Below are 5,473 nucleotides of genomic sequence, written 5' to 3' on the forward strand. Positions count from 1 at the left end.
GCTAATATAAACTAAGGCTTGAAGGAGTTGTTTTATCAGCTTAATTCTCAGGCTGGAGGAGCCTATTCCTGATTAATCCAATTGCTATTCTGGGTCTTCGTTTCTATTAAGTATGCCCAATTTCTGTAAAAAAGAGTACCTTCAGATGTGATTCATGAACAGAACCAAAGTTGCTTTAGGTGATAAATGCATTTTGCTTTCCTCTTCAGTATTTTCTACGTTTCATTTTATTGGAAAGAAGTGGAGGTAGAATGATATCATACAGATAGTGCCTTCACTTCCAGTGTCAGTGTATTAGGCAAGACACAGTTGCTCAAGAATTCCAAACATCTGTCCTCTGTAGGAATCTGAATTTGCTCAACATAAGGGCCATGCTGAAAGCTAGCATGTTCCAACAATCTAGACAGTGAATACAAACCTTAGTCAGAATGAAAACTCCTAATTTATAAGGTTAATCCTAATTTCTAAGGTCTAAATGAATTCTTACAAAGAGTAGCAACAGAGAAGCAGCATTTGACACTAAGATGAGACTCAAAAATCTGTTGTAAATAGTAAGTTGCATTTGTTCTGATAAAACTGCCCCATTAAGCAGTCAGATGCCTTTTGTGACATGTCTGAAAATGCCCAGCAAGGAAGATATAGCAATGTGAACATGGATAGAGAAATATATTGATATTGTTAGGCAAGAACAGCCTGCTCCACACTGATCTGCAAGTGGGTTTTATCTACAGCCAGGAAGTAGAATGTGATCAAAATGGCATACCAAATAAAAACTCCTGCAACCAAATTTGATAAACTAGTGCATGCATATGTCCAACTTCTGTGAAGGAGGGACATAACAGGTTGCTGATAGAGGAGGAACAGAACATGTTGTCTGGGTGGGGATTGGTGATGAGTGGTGTCCCTTACGGGTACGTATTGCATATTGGGACCAGTGCTGTTTAGTATGTTCATTAACAGCATAGTGGGATCAAGTGCACCCTCAGCAAATCTGCAGATGACACCAAGCTGAGTGGTGTGGTTGACATTCCTGAGGGATGAGATACTATCCAGAGGGACCTGGACAAACTGGAGAAGTGGGCCCATGTGAGCCTCATGAGTTCAACAAGGTCAAATGCAAGGCCCTGCACCTGGGGCAGGGAAACCTCTGGTACCAATACAGGCTTGGGGGATGAAGGGATTGAGAACAGCTGTGCTGTATCCTGGGCTGCATAACAAGAAGTGTGGTTGGCAGGTCAAGGCAGGTGATTCTGGCCCTTTGCTCTGGGGAGATTTCACCTGGAGTACTGTATCCAGCTCTGGGGTCTCCATTACAGGAAAGACACGGACCTGTTGGAGTGGGTCCAGAGGAGAGCCAAAAAAACGATCAGAGGGCTGGAGCACCTCTCCTATGAGGAAGAACTGGGAGAGTTGGGGTTGCTCAGCCTGGAGAAGAGAAAGCTCCAGGGAGACCTTATTGTGTCCTTTCAATACTTAAAGGATGCTTATGAGAAAGATGAGCACAGATTTTTTTTTAGTAGGGCCTGTTGTGATGGGAGAAGGGGTAATGATTTTAAACACAAAAAGGGTAGATTCAGACCAGATATAAGGAAGAAATTTTTATGGTGAGCATGTTGAAAAATGGGATCAGGTTGTCCAGAGAGGTGGTAGGTGCCCCATCCCTGGAAACATTCAAGGTCAGGTTGGCAGGGCTCTGAGCAACCTGATCTAGTTGAAGATGTCCCTGCTTATTGCAGGGGGATTGGACTAGGTGATCTTTGGAGGTCTGTTCTAACCAAAATATTCTATGGTTCTTTGATTCTATGAAAAAAAAGTTTCCTCAAAAACTTTTGGTTTTTTTGTTGTTTGATAGTTGTTGAAGCATGCTGTCATGGTGGTTGAGACAGCCTTACTGATCCTGGAAGCTGATAATGCCAGTGCCATGGAGTTGTTATTATGGACCCAAAGAGCAAGAAATGTGCATCTACTTTGTTGTCTCTGGCTAAAAGTTTATCAAGCTTTTTGTCATACTTTTCCATGAAAAATTATATGCAAATGGTTCCTTGTGGCAGTCACTTCCATCAGTCACCTTCCGTTTGGTCAGGTATTTTCCTTTCCTTAAAAGAAGACCCCTATCAAATGGTTGAATATCAAGGCTGGATTAGATAGTCTCGTGGATTTGTTGTTGTTGTTGGGCTTCTTTGGGCCAAATTTGGAACAAAGTAATCGAAAGATTTTTTGATTCAAAACTTTGGCACACATTTTGTTTTCTGAAAATTACATCCATTTATGGTCCTGGGATGTTTATGGAATTACATGGAAGTATTTTTGAGTGTCTGTCAGTGGAATTGGAGCGTACCTTTAAGACACTTCAGAAGATCATGCTGAGCAAATTGAAGACATGATTTTATATTGTTTTTCTATTGTCATAGCAGAATGTCAGAAAAATCCAAGGTGAGGAAATTATTTTTGTATTGAAGAAAGTACCATTTCATGGCAACTTGTCTCTCACAGGAGTGACTTCTTAGTTCAATTGTTTGCATAAAGACTTTGTTATCTTTACTTACCAGTCGCCCGTCAGGCACCAAAGCTTGGTTCTAACTCTCCCAAAGTGAGCTGATGTTCTGCAAAGGAGGTGGTTTTCCTTTGGTGTTTGATTCTTAGCTCATGAAAATGTAAAACACAGGGAGAGAGGCTTAGCGCTGTACTTCGTCTTTTCAGGGAAAGAATGGAGCATGGCAGAACGACCCATCTTTCTGAGCAGCTGCTTTTGTATTAATTGGGGCATGTTCTTTGGCTTCAATCCAATCATTCAATATATTTTTAGGCCCCTTTAATTCAGTATAGCAGCTGAAATCAAGGAGAGGTAGTTCATGTGATATGTTTAGCTCATAACAGACCCCACCAGCAGCACTGAGAACCAGCATGCCAGAAAGAAAGATAGCAATGAATTGCCCTTTTAACAACAGCCTCTTCTATAGGGTTTGTGGATTTTTAAAGTAAATTCAAGTTTCAGAGTCTGATAATATGCAAAGGAGAACCAAACCTGAATTTGAGTTTTGAGGCAATGTTGCATGGTTACGAAGATTTACATTCTGATAATTGGGATATTCTCTCCTGTAACAAGTACACATATGCTTTATTTTTATAATGGACCTTCTGGATTTAAAAGTTCAGGATCAGGCTGGGTTCTTCTGAACCCAGCTCTCCCAAGCATAATCCAGATGTCTTGTAGCTGGCTTTGGTTTAGAACTGTCTTGCCAAAATAATAGTTCCTTAGCAATCAAATTCGTTGATGATTTTTTCATTGCCTTCTCTTTACCTAAATCTCCTGCTTATTTCAGACTGAAGCTTTATGTGGGTAAGTTTGGCAGGAACCAGGTCATAACTGAGTTTAGAAGAAGCTAAAACTCAGTCTGTTAAAAAAAAAGTTTCAACGCTAAGATTTATTAAGTAAAAAGATACAGATGCCAAATACTAAAAAGTTTACCAAAAATCAACAAAAAGTCAGTGCTATAAGGCTATACTTAAAAGCAGAGAAGTTTCTGAAAACAAACCTATGCGCTGCTATTGAGATAAGTAGCTGTATACAGATGAACACAGGAACCAAGTTACTAAATCATGTGTTGCTATGTATATGTTCTTGTCCTCAAACACCATCTGAATGGAGCACAAGGTTAATGAGCTTCAGACCAAGCTGAAGCAAGTGCACAAGGAGTCAAGACAAAATGGAGTAACTCCTGAAAATGCTATACAGTGTGCTATTACTATAGCAAGAGGAGGAAACCTAGACAGACTGCTGTCAGAAATAAACTAGGAATATGGTTCTAACACTAGTACAATCCTATTGTTGCTGACCTAAGAGGTGATATGCTGTGTTTCTGAGTCTGTAGCTGGTCTATATGGATGTCTATGAAATCACAGCATCAGCCCTGCAAGGAAAAGCAATGATTAAGAAGGTCAAGCTGGGTAAGACCCCTGGGGATATGTCTGCAGTGTGAACTACAAGAACGCGATCAGGCATTTCAAGTTATTAATGAGATGTGCTTCTGATGTCTTTAAACAGCACCGATTTTTTTTTTTTTTTTTTTTTTTACTCAGGCTGAAATGCTGTGGAGAAGAGTGGATTATGTCTGGGCAGTTCATTAATGTCAGGGGGGGGAAAAAAAAAACCCAAAACAATGAGGGTGCTGAACAAGATACTCCTAGTAAAATGCATCCTTGCTTCTTGGTATGCAGTCAGGTAATGCAGAATTCAACCACCTCTAATGTGGGCAATAACGGAGCTTCTCATTGCTCCTCCAGGGGCATCACACTGCTGTGGCTACTAGATCTGACTTATACTGAAGAGAAACAGCAAGGAAACCTGTAAAAATTGTGGGTTATCTTTGGCACAGAGGGTGACTGACTCAGTAAATCAAGGGTGCTAGAGAAGATGGACTGGCTATCACAAAGGTCTGTAAAATCAGAATTGAACCTGATGCACATGGAATGTTTTTTGCATAATGCAGCAACTTCAGGTGAAACTGGTAGGTGATGGACCCTGAGTGAACCAAGAAAAAAAGCTATTGCTTAAGTTGCACAATGTATAATTAAGCTGTGGAACTCATTGTCTCAGATAGAAATGCTAGAAATAGAAAGCAATTAGATACCAATTCTGACTCAGGCAGGCCTCACAGTGTTTTGTCAGACAGTGGAAGTGTTGTGGGTACATCATATAGTACATGTCTAACCTATTCTCAGATTTTCTCTAGCCATGTACTCTTGGCAGACCCTGTTAGCCAGGAAAAGGTGCAGACAGTCTCCTCCTGCCACAAATTATGCAGCTGAGATTCCTGGGAAATTGCAGGGATCAGCACATCTGGAGTGCGAAGGATTGGCTTCGCCCTAGAAATCATGCCTTCCACGACCGTGGTGTCTCCCCTTACCAGGCACACAAAAGGCTGCTGGGCTAGAGAGACCACTGGGCTGATCCTGCGTTGCAGTAGTAATATTTGTATTTCCTGCTGAGAAGTGGGCCCTTGCTTTGTTAATAAGCATCTCTTACAAAACAGAAGGAATTTTTTGCCTCTGTGGAGTTCATTCTGTTATTTGTAGAATGCTTTCAGGAGCCCAGGCAAAAGGGTGTTCTAGACACATGAATTATTACTATTAGTATTGAGCACAGTTGTTTTGCTGACTTTTTTTCCAGCTGAAAATGTGCTTGACTGAAAGGAAACATATTTTTGCAAGAAAACTATATTGGTGGAAATTGTTTTTAACTCTGGGTAGCAAAGAAACCCAGTAAAACCATTTTTATATTAAAACATGGATTTTGTTTTGTGAAAATTTTCTCCTTTAATTGGAAGTATTATTATTTATGGAAAACTGATGTTTAATTCATCATGGGGAAATGTTAAAAAAATTAAACAAAATTAATAGGCTTTGGGAAAAAGTAATTTCCTCAGTTGCATTCTATCCATTTGCTTAGGTATTGACAGAAAATTTTCTTTGA

At 40.2% G+C, this 5,473-nt stretch overlaps 1 non-coding gene across 1 annotated transcript; it reads right to left on the reverse strand.

The window, feature by feature from the left end:
- Positions 1-4,761: 4,761 nt before the first annotated feature.
- On the reverse strand, positions 4,762-4,918 carry LOC121081749. The gene has a single exon (XR_005825794.1). It is a non-coding gene; the product is annotated as a U1 spliceosomal RNA (small nuclear RNA).
- Between the last annotated feature and the right edge of the window lie 555 nt (positions 4,919-5,473).

The sequence above is a fragment of the Falco naumanni genome, chromosome Z, assembly GCF_017639655.2.
Source record: "Falco naumanni isolate bFalNau1 chromosome Z, bFalNau1.pat, whole genome shotgun sequence".
NCBI classification, from domain to species: domain Eukaryota; kingdom Metazoa; phylum Chordata; class Aves; order Falconiformes; family Falconidae; genus Falco; species Falco naumanni.